This window comes from Scyliorhinus canicula, chromosome 1 (assembly GCF_902713615.1).
Source record: "Scyliorhinus canicula chromosome 1, sScyCan1.1, whole genome shotgun sequence".
NCBI lineage: Eukaryota > Metazoa > Chordata > Chondrichthyes > Carcharhiniformes > Scyliorhinidae > Scyliorhinus > Scyliorhinus canicula.
The window spans coordinates 92,951,484-92,963,054 of record NC_052146.1 but is presented as its reverse complement, the minus strand read 5'-3'; the positions used below and the strand labels follow the sequence as shown (position 1 = coordinate 92,963,054).

Here is an 11,571-nt window from a genome sequence, read left to right as displayed (position 1 = left end):
CCATCACTCGCCCTCGCCAGCCGCCCCCCCCACCTCCCCGCATGCACCCTCTCCATCACTCGCCCTCCCCACCCCCCCCCCCCTCCCCGGCACGCACCCTCCCCATCACTCGCCCTCGCCCTCGCCAGCCGCCCCCCCCTCCCCGGCACGCACCCTCTCCATCACTCGCCCTCCCCAGCCGCCCCCACCCCCCCTCCCCGGCACGCACCCTCTCCATCACTCGCCTCTCCCCGCCCCCCCCCCCCCCCCCCTCCCCGGCACGCACCCTCTCCATCACTCGCCCTCCCCCCCGCACCCCCCCTCCCCGGCACGCACCCTCATCCATCACTCGCTCTCCCCCCCCCCCTCCCCGGCACGCACCCTCCCCATCACTCGCTCTCCCCCCCCCCCTCCCCGGCACGCACCCTCTCCATCACTCGCCCTCCCCCCCGCCCCCCCCTCCCCGGCACGCACCCTCTCCATCACTCGCTCTCCCCCCCCCCCCCTCCCCGGCACGCACCCTCCCCATCACTCGCTCTCCCCCCCCCCCTCCCCGGCACGCACCCTCTCCATCACTCGCCCTCCCCGCCCCCCCTCCTCCCCGGCACGCACCCTCTCCATCACTCGCCCTCCCCACCCCCCCCCCCCCCCCTCCCCGGCACGCACCCTCTCCATCACTCGCTCTCCCCCCCCCCCCCCCCTCCCCGGCACGCACCCTCTCCATCACTCGCTCTCCCCGCCCCCCCCCCTCCCCAGCACGCACCCTCTCCATCACTCGCTCTCCCCGCCCCCCCCCCCCCCTCCCTCCCCGGCACGCACCCTCTCCAGCACTCGCTCTCTCCCCGCCCCCCCCACCTCCCCGGCACGCACCCTCTCCATCACTCGCTCTCCCCGCCCCCCCCCCACCCTCTCCGGCACGCGCCCTCTCCATCACTCGCTCTCCCCGCCCCCCCCCCCCTCCCCGCACATACCCTCTCCATCACTTCGCTCCTCACCCCCCCCCCCCCCCCGGCACGCACCCTCTCCATCACTCGCCCTCGCCAGCCGCCCCCCCCCCCCCCCTCCCCGGCACGCACCCTCTCCATCACTCGCTCTCCCCGCCCCCCCCCCTCCCCAGCACGCACCCTCTCCATCACTCGCTCTCCCCCGCCCCCCCCCCCCTCCCCGGCACGTACCCTCTCCATCACTCGCTCTCCCTGCCCCCCCCCTCCCTCCCCGGCACGCACCCTCTCCATCACTCGCTCTCCCCGCCCCCCCTCCTCTTTGGAGAATATTGTGGGGCGATGGGCGGGATTTACGCCACTCCCTTGCGATTCTCCAACCTGCCGTGGGGGGGTCGGAGAATCCCGCCCAACGTGTTTGGAGGAAGAACCAAAAGTGACAAGAGGAAAAACGTTTTTGTGAATTGAGCAGTGAGGATCTGAATGCAGTGCCTGAGAGGGTGGTTCAGACATGGCTCCCAAAAGGGATAAGCACCTGAAGGGAACAAACTTACAAAGCTAAGGGGAAGGGTGACAAAGTAGCACAGTTGTTAGCACTGCTGCCTCACAAAGCCAAAACCCCAATTCTGGCCTTGGGTAAGTGCCTGTGTGGAGTTTACATGTTCTCCCCGTGTCTGCGTGGGCTTCCTCTCGGTAACCCGGTTTCCTCCCACAGTCCAAAGATGTTCAGGTTAGGTGGGGTTCGGGGAATAGGGTGGGGGAATAATAATATTAATAACTTATTGTCACAAGTAGGCTTCAATGAAATTACTGTGAAAAGCCCCTAGTCACCACATTCCGGCACCTGTTCGGGGTAGGGTGCTCTTTCGGAGATTTGGTGCAGACTTGCTGGGCAAATGGCCTACTTCTTGACTGGAGGGATTCTGTGGGTGGGACAAGTTAAATTACTCTGGAAAAGAGCTGGTACCGGCTTGACGAGGAGAATAGTTTCCTGTGCTGTAACCATTCATTGGCTGGATTGAGTCGTGTACAAAGTGTCGGTTCCAATGGAAATGCATGAATTGTCTTCTATGGGTAATACAAGGAAAAATAAGTATTATTTTCTGCACCATGTTATTGGATACACTTATGTTTGGCTAACACTGGGCCCCATTGAGAAATTAAGCAAAAAACTAATATCTTTTCCATTCTTTCAAAGGAATTTGCAGAATGAACTGCGGTTAGCCCCTCAGTGAGCATAAATAAGCAATAAAAATATTTATTGGAACACAGATGGAATTCATTACAAGTGACTCACTTTTGCTTTTGTAAAATATGTTTGGCTGATCCAGATTCCAGTTGATATTCTAACCTGCAGATTAACCTTTTTCAGTCGGTGTACTCTTGCCTCCGAAGCAGAATGTTGAATGTTTAAGCCCCACTACAGCTAGAATCTAGATTGGCGCTTCAAAGTAGTACTGAGGCTGTGCTGCACTGCCGTAGATATTTCAGTGCAGTACTGAGGGTGTGCTGCACTGACAGATATACTACAGTGCAGTACTGAGGGTGTGCTGCACGGCCAGAGATCTTTCAGTGCAGTACTGAGGGTGTGCTGCACTGCCAGAGATCATACAGTGCAGTACTGAGGGTGTGCTGCACTGCCAGAGATGCTACAGTGCAGTACTGAGGGTGTGCTGCACTGCCAGAGATGTTTCAGTGCAGTACTGAGGGTGTGCTGCACTGCCAGAGATGCTACAGTGCAGTACTGAGGGTGTGCTGCACTGCCAGAGATGCTACAGTGCAGTACTGAGGGTGTGCTGCACTGACAGAGATACTACAGTGCAGTACTGAGGGTGCACTGCACTGACAGAGATGCTACTGCTACATTCTCCCCGCTGCTGCTCCCTTCTCCCCCCGCTGCTGCTCCTCCCTCTCCCCCCGCTGCTGCTCCTCCCTTCTCCCCCCGCTGCTGCTCCTCCCTCTCCCCCCGCTGCTGCTCCTCCCTCTCCCCCCGCTGCTGCTCCTCCCTCTCCCCCCGCTGCTGCTCCTCCCTCTCCCCCCGCTGCTGCTCCTCCCTCTCCCCCGCTCCTCCCTCTGCCCCGCTCCTCCCTCTGCCCCCGCTGCTGCTCCTCCCTCTGCCCCGCTCCTCCCTCTCCCCCCCGCTGCTGCTCCTGCCCCTCTCCCCCCGCTGCTGCCCCTCTCTCCCCTCGCTGCTGCCCCTCTCCCCCCTCTGCTGCCCCTCTCCCCCCGCTGCTGCCCCTCTCCCCCCCCGCTGCTGCCCCCTCTCCCCCCCGCTGCTGCCCCTCCCCCCCGCTGCTGCCCCTCTCCCCCCCGCTGTTGCCCCTCTTCCCCCCCCAATGCTGCCCCTCCTTTCCCCCTCCCCCCTCCCTCCCCCCCTCCCTCCCCCCTTCCCTCCACCCTCCCTCCCCCTCCCTCCACCCTCCCTCCCCCTCCCTCCTCCCTCCCCCTCCCCCTCCTCCCTCCCGCTCCACCCCTCTCCCCCCTCCTCCCCCTCCTCCCCCCCTCCTCCCCCCTCCCCCCTCCCCCCTCCACCCTCCATCCTCCCTCCCCCCTCCCTCCCCCCCCCCCTCCCCCCCCTCCCTACACCTCTTCCCTCCCACCCTCTTCCCTCCCCTCTTACCTCCCTCCCTCCCTCCCCCCCTCCCCCCTCCTCCCCCCTCCCCCCTCCCCCTCCCCCCGTTCCCCCCCTTTCCCCCTTCCCCCCCTCCCCCCCTTCCCCCCTCCCTCCCCCCCTCCCCCCTCCCTCCCCCTCCCACTTCCCCCTCCCCCTCCCCTTCCCCCCCTCCTCCCCCTCCCCCCCCTCCCCATCCCCCCTCCCCCCTCCCCCCGCCCTCCTCCCTCCCCTCCCCTCCCCCCCCTCTCCCCCTCCCCCCTCTCCCCCCCCCCTCCCTCCCCTCCCCTCCCCTCCCCCCTTCCCCCCTCTCCCCCCCTCCCCCCCCCCTTCCCCCTTCCCCCCCTTCCCCCCCTTTCCCCCCCTTTCCCCCCTCTCCCCCCTCCCTCCCCCCCTCCTTTCTCCCCCTCCCCCCTCCCTCCCCCCCTCCCCCCCCCCTCCCTTCCCCCCCTCCCCCTCCCCCCTCCCTCCCTCCCCCCCCTCCCCCGCCCCCCTCCCCATCCCTCCCCCTCCCTCCCTCCCCCTCCCTCCCTTCTTCCCCCTCCCTTCTTCCCCCCCTCCCTTCTTCCCCCCCTCCCTCCCTCCCCCCTCCCTCCCTTCTTCCCCCCCCCCTCCCTTCTTCCCCCTCCCTTCTTTCCCCTCCCTTCTTCCCCCCTCCCTTCTCCCCCCTCCTCCCCCCTTCTTCTCCCCCTCCCTTCTCCCCCCCTCCCCCCCTTCTTCCCCCCTCCCTTCTTCCCCCCTCCCTTCTTCCCACCCCTCCTCCCCCCCCTTCTTCCCCCCCTCTTTCCCCCCCCTCCTCCCCTCCCCCCTCCCCTCCCCGCTCTTTCCCTCCCCTCCGCCTCCCCCCTCTTTCCCCCCCCTCCCCCCTCCCTCCATTTCCCCCCCTCCCCCTCCCCCTCACCCCTCCCCCCTCTCCCCCTCCCCCCTTCTTCCCCCCCGTCGTCCCCCCCATCCCCCCCTCCCCTCCCCCTCTTTCCCCCCTCCCCCCCTCCCCCCCTCTTTCCCCCCCCTCCCCCCCTCCCTCCATTCCTGCCCCCCTCCCCCTCCCCCTCACCCTCCCCCCACCCCCTCCCCCCCTCTCCCCCCTCCCCCCTTCTTCCCCCCTTCTTCCCCCCCATCCCCCCTCCCCTCCCCTTCTTCCCCCTCCCCCCTCCCCTTCTTCCCCCCCCTCCCTTCTTCCCCCCTCCCTTCTTCCCCCCCCTCCCTTCTTTCCCCCCCTCTTCCCTTCTTCCCCCCTCCCTCCCTTCTCCCCCCTCCTTCCCTTCTTCCCCCCTCCCTTCTCCCCCCCCTCCCTCCCTTCTTTCCCCCCCCCCCCCTCCTTCCCCCCCCCCTCCCTCCCCCCCCCCTTAACCAATGGTACCAATGTGCACCACGACTTCTGGCTGCTCGCCCTCCCCCTTCAGGATTCTGAAGACACGATCCAAGACATCCCTGGCCCTGGCACCCAGGAGGCAACATACCTTCTGGGAGTCTCGCTCGCGCCCACAGAATCTCCTATCTATTCCCCTAACCATTGAATCTCCTATTACTATTGCTTTTCTACGCTCCCCCCTTCCCTTCTGAGCCCCAGAGCCAGACTCAATGCCAGAGACCTGGCCGCGAGGGCCTTCCCCCGGTAGATCATCCCCCCCAACAGCATCCAAAACAGTATACTTATTTTGAAGGGGAACGGCGACGGGGGATCCCTGCACTGTCTGCCTGTTAGTTTTCTTTTCCCTGACTGTAACCCAGCTACTCTTGTCCAGTACCTTGGGTGTGGCTACCTCCTTGTAATTCTTCTCGATAACCCCTCTGACTCCCGGATGATCCAAAGTTCATCCAGGTCCAGTTCCCTAACATGGTCTCTGAGGAGCTGGAGTTGGGTGCACTTCCCGCAGGTATAGTCAGCGGGGACACCAGAGGTATCCCTCACCACCCACATCCTATAGGAGGAGCATGCAACTTCCCTAGCCTCCATCCCCTCTTACTTTACAGAATTTGCTGCCCTGTAGACCAACTGGGCCTCTGCCCTCTGACTCTGCTTCCAGTCAGCTGTACTCTAAACTCCTGGGGAAGGAAATAGGCCTGGGGAGCGAGAGGCCGGCCCGCCGATCGGTGGGCTCCGATCGCGGGCCAGGCCCCATCGGAGGCCCCCCCCTGGTGTTGGAGCCCCCCTCCCCCCGCCACAGGCCGTTCAGTTCAACACAGATTGAGGATAAAACCTGGAAACTTCCTGGTGTGTATGATATCTTTGTTCAGCAAATCAAATGGCTGAAGTATCGAGGAAATTACACAATGTTTTAATATTTATCTGTGTGAATGCCGAGAAGATTCTTTTTCTGTATGTTTTCAGGGGAATGTGAGCTTCACTGGCAAAACCAGCATTTGTTGCATTTCCCTAATTACCCAGCAACTGAATTTCATTGCAAGTTAAATGTCAACCACATTGCTGTGGGTCTGGAGTCACATGTAGGCCAGACCAGGTAAGGATGGCAGATTTCCTTCCCTGAAGGGGATTTTTTACAACAATCGTTTCCTGATCACCGTTACTAAGATTGGTGGAGGCCGACTCCAGCCTCCCAGCCATGGCTGGGACAGGCTAGGAGAATGGACGAAGAAGTGGCAGATGGAATATAATGTGGAAAAGTGTGAGGTTCTGCACTTTGGAAGGAGAAACGGAGGCATAGACTACTTTCTAAATGGGGAGATGCTTGGAAATCAGAAGCACAAAGGAACTTGGGAGTCCTTGTTCACGATTCTATTCAGGTTAACGTGTAGGTTCAGTCGGCAGTTAGAAACACAAATGCAATGTTAGCATTCATGCCGAGAGGGCTATAATACAAGACCAGGGATGTACTTCTGAAGCTGTGTAAGGCTCTGGTAAGAGCCCGTTTTGAGTATTGTGAGCAGTTTTGGGCCCAGTATCTAAGGAAGGTTGTGCTGGCCTTGGAAAGGGTCCAGTGTAGGTTCACAAGAATGATCCCTGGAATGAAGAGCTTGTCGTATGAGGAACGGTTGAGGACTCTGGGTCTGTACTCATTGGAGTTCAGAAGGGTGAGGGGCGATCGTATTGAAACTTACAGGATACTGCATGGCCTGGATAGAGTGGAAGTGGAAAGGATGTTTCCACCTGTAGGAAAAACTAGAAGCAGAGAGGACACAATCTCAGGCGAAAGGGACAACCCTTTAAAACAGAGATGAGGAGGAATTTCTTCAGCCAGAGGGAGATGAATCTGTGGAACTCTTTGCCACTGAAAGCTGTGGAGGCCAAATCACTGAGTGTCTTTAAGACAGAGACAGATAGATTCTTGATTAATAAGGAGATCAGGGGTTATGGGAAGAAGGCAGAGAATGGGGATGAGAAAAATATCAGCCATGATTGAATAGCGGAGCAGACTCGATGGGCCGAGTGGCCTAATTCTGCTCCTATGTCTTATGTGTTTCCCGGCAGTGGGAGGCAGCATGCCATTCCCTGTTGGCAGCATTCTCTGTTCCTGCTGCTGTCAATGGGAATTCCTAATGAAGCTACCCAACGCCGCGGGGAAACCCACGGGCGGGGCTGCGCGGCCGGTAGGACCAAAGAATCCCGTCGCCAGCGAACGGCCGGAGATGTCCAACCTTGCTTTTAATTGCAGCAGCTGCAGTGAGATTTGAACCCATGTCCTGGAGTTACCAGGCCGGTGACATTACCGCTTCACTACCCTCTCCCCAATTGTAAGGATGCAACTTTATCCAGATGATGCAGAGCTGCAGTCTCCTCACGCTCACATTTTCATGTATCCACATTCATACCCACACTCTCCTGCCCACATTCTCCCACCTACACTCTCTCCTTTTGTTAAACAAATACAATGCAACCTCCCTCGCTCTCAGCTTACCACTGCTCTCTTTTACTTTCTTCACGTGGGCTGCATTGATTTTATACCAACTCATGTAAAATGTGTTAGGAAAATATTGAGCTCAGGCAAAGTGCAAAATAACTCGCTTCATTAGTTCATACATATGAGATCTGCCTAGAGTCCCCAAACATTACAGAGCCCAATACTTTATTAGAACTGTGCAAGCATTTTGTTTTGCCACCAGCTAAGCAACTGAAGTGCTTTAATTGCATTTATTGCTCTCACACAGCTAACCTCAGTCATAAACCCAAAGATATTCCAATAACCTATAATTTGGTGACACCTTAGAAAGAGTGGAATGCATTGTCATTAATGAAACTGATTGGTAACCTTTGGTCTCCAATAAAATGTACTGACAGAAGCTGGAAAGTCAGGTTGCGGGTTTTGTCAATATGAAATAAGTGTTGACTTGTGGTGTGATTTATTTATTCTGTTACTAATTAGATCAGACATAATTCTATTTGGTTATGCATTTATTTAATTTTTGCACCAAATGTGTTGACTGCATGTTCTCAAAATCCTCTGCTCCCTTGAGAATATTCACTCTGATGCAATATGTTTTCAGACGCATCAGGCAGCCTCTGCGACTTCACCCAATTTGTCAAAATTCATATATTAACCCATGAGAGGCAAAGCAGCGAAACCTGATTCTGTCCGCATTAAATATCAATATATTGACATCAATACATCAATATATCTGCACCCTCAGCAAGAGTTGCTGGACAGAAGTCAGAAGTAGAAATCTTGGTACAGTATCTTCTCCCTCTAGCCCAGGGTGTTAATGTGAAATATCATGCTTCGGCCTCCTGAAGTTGCGGTTCAGGTGCCTGGATCGCTCTTGATGGCCCTCCTGTATGATGCTGGTCGGGTCGCCCGCATCATGGTGGCCTGCTGCATCCTACACAACATCGCGCAACAGAGGGGAAACATGCTGGACAGGGGGATGAACACCAGGCGTCGTCTGATGAGGAGGATGTGGAGAAGTGCAAGGGTGGGCAACACATGAGACCCAGGCAGACACGGGAGGCCGCACAACAGGTGTGCCAGGGCCAACGCGCATGGGACGCTCTGATCGCCTCCAGGTTCACGGACTGGGGCGGTGGGGGGCCGGCAGGGATTGACTGGCCAGGGGCTCGGACACTGCATCCCAACTCCACACTCCCCCCTTGGCCAATCCCGCTTGCAACTCCATCCATGAAACATACCTGCCGCATGGGGTGTGGGCCCTATGTTGGCTATAGCACTGGGTCTGGCCCATTGGATGGAGGATGGAACAACCTGCTTTACAATGAGCTCTGATGCTCCACATCATATGCCAATGCTGCCCATCGCAGAACTGTCCACCGTCCACCTGGGTGATCCCTGTGTGCAAGCTGGCTAGTCCATCACACGATCCCATCAGATCCCTGCGATGGTGGTGGGGATGGTCGGGGGGGGGGGGGGGGGGGGGGCAGGGTGATGGGGCAGGGGGGAGATGGAAGGAAGGGGAAACATGGGGCCCATCCCACCCACAACCCACAACATCCTCCCGTTACCCTCCCCCTCACCATCTCCCTGGCCAGCCCAGATCAGCCCACCCCTCACACCCATCAGACAGAGCACCAAGGCAGATTGTAACAGTGGTAACGGATGTTTAACGTGAACAAATATTTATAGTTTTGTAAAGATACGTAGAATATAATTTGTGTATAATTTAATAACCAAACTGTAAGTAAAGATAGGTGCAGGGCAGCATGGTGGCCTAGTGGTTAGCACAGCTGCCTCACGGCGCTGAGGTCCCAGGTTCGATCCCGGCTCTGGGTCACTGTCCGTGTGGAGTTTGCACATTCTCCAAGTGTCTGCATGGGATTCGCCCACTCAACCCAAAAATGTGCAGAGTAGGTGGATTGGCCATGCTAAATTGCCCCTGAATTAGAAAAAAATAATTGGGTACTGTAAATTTTAAAAAAAAGTAAAGATAGGTGCTGTGTGCATAGAGTGAGATTCTATCATCTGACCACTAGGTGGCTTGACAACAGGAGAACGTTACCTGAACGCAAACGGTGTGCAGCAGAATGCGGATTGCATGCGTAGAATCCAGTCGCATATCAAATAGCTCATTAGGTAACAGTATTGGCCCTAGCCCCGATAACTAAATTGTGCCCTGCACCCGTGCCATCTTAACTGGTGTCTTTCTTTTTTTTTGAAAATCTTTTTATTGGCTTTTCTCATATTTATAAACAGTAGTTGTTACTTATATACATTACATTTTTCTTGCCCGCCCTAATATGCTTTATTTTACAGAGAGGTTTGTTTTGTCCTTCATTTGACTAACTGTGTGTATATTTTGCTGCCCTCTAGATCGGTCTATGATATCCTCTCCTTCCTCCTCCCCCCCCACCCCCATTGGTTTCAGCACCCTTCCTCTTCTCTCGTGGCTTCCCCATTCTCCCCCCCCCCCCCCCCCCCCCCCCCCGGGGTTGGGCAGTCCTTTGGTTCTTCATCCTTTTTTTCCCCTGGCTTACTCCTCGTTGCTGGCCTCAAACAGGTTTTGGAACAGTCTGATGAACTGCCCCCAAGTATCCAGGAAGCCTTACTCTGACCCTCGGATGACATACTTAATCTTCTCCAGGTGGGGAAATTCTGAGAGGTCAGCGAGCCATTCTGCAGCTTTGGGCGGTGCTGTCGATCGCCAGCCGAGCAGGATTCTCCGGCGTGCGATTAGGGAAGCGAAAGTGTAGCTCTGGCTGCTCCGATACCCCGAATATTGCCACTATTGGGCATGGCTTCACCCTCCCCCCCACAACCTTGGACATTGCCTCGGAGAAGGCTGTCCAGAACTCAGCAAGGTTGGGACAAGCCCAGAATATGTGGGTATGGTTGGCCGGGCCCCTCTGGCACTGTTCACATTTATCCTCCACCTCCATGGAGAACCTGCTCAATTGGGTTCTGGTCAGCTGCACTCTGTGCACCACTTTGAGCTGCATTAGACTTAGCCTTGCGCAGTGTGGTGATAACCACTGTAGATATGCATACTTGCAGTAGGGGGACGTATGGCTGTACCTGTAATACAGGTTCCTCTGGTAAGCTCGCCCACAGGGAGCTTGTGTATAAATATGCGTGTGAGTCACTCAGACCCTAGTCTACAGTTGCAGCCGGAGGAATAGCATCACACAGCAATAAAGCCTCGCTTGTACTTGTCTCTCGTCTTTGAGTGCAATTGTTAGTGCCACAATTTATTGCTGTGTGATTTTCCGTTCACCATGGACATCAGAATCAAGCCTGACCGTCTGCAGCTGGATCCGCAGTCGCCTCACGCCAGGAAAGACTTCGTTCACTGGCTTGCAGTCTTCGAGATCCCCCGACGGACGCTCAGAAAAAGCAACTCCTGTACTCCAGACTTAGCTCCAGTGTCTTTCCGCTAATTCGAGATGCGACTGACTACACCAGAGCTATGGAACTGCTCAAGGAGAACTATGCACAGTCGGCGAACACCCTGTTTGCGAGGCATCAACTCTCTACTCGCATCCAGCAGCCGGGTGAGTCGATTGAGGACTTCTGGAGGGCCCCTATACCTCTGGTACGAGACTGCGACTGCCGGGCCCTCACAGCCATGGAACACTCTGACTTACTCATGTGCGATGCCTTTGTTATAGGCATTGCATCAGACCCCATCCGGCAATGACTGCTGGAAGAGGCCGCCCTCGACCTCGCGGCCACAAAGACTCTGGCGCTTTCCATGACGGCCGCCTCCCGTAATGTGCGATCTTACTCCGCTAGCCGCTCGGCCCACCTGTCCTACCCCTCGTGGACCCCGCAAACGGCCCCCCAGGCCCACCCGTCCTACCCCTCATGGACCCCACAACCACCCCACCCCCCCGCAGCCGCCCCCGTGCACTATGCCTGCGCTGTTCACCGCACCGTGCTCCCTGGGGCTCCCCACTGTTACTTCTGCGGTCAGCGGAAGCACCCCCGCCAACGCTGCCCAGCCCGCACCGCGACCTGCAAAGCTTGTGGCAAGAAAGGCCACTTTGCAGCGGTGTGTCAGTTCTGGACGGTTGCCGCTATCACGCCCCCGTTCCCCTCGCCTCAGCCGATCGCTCAATGGGCCCTGCCGTCCGCTTCCCCCAACCCCACGTGCGATCAGTGGGCGCAGCCATCTTTCGCCGCCCCCGCCACGTGC

The 11,571-nt window shown here is 57.9% G+C and overlaps 1 pseudogene; it reads left to right on the top strand.

Moving 5' to 3' along the window:
* Positions 1–3,404: 3,404 nt before the first annotated feature.
* LOC119977870 lies at positions 3,405–4,869 on the top strand (annotated as a pseudogene).
* The last annotated feature ends 6,702 nt before the right edge of the window (positions 4,870–11,571 follow it).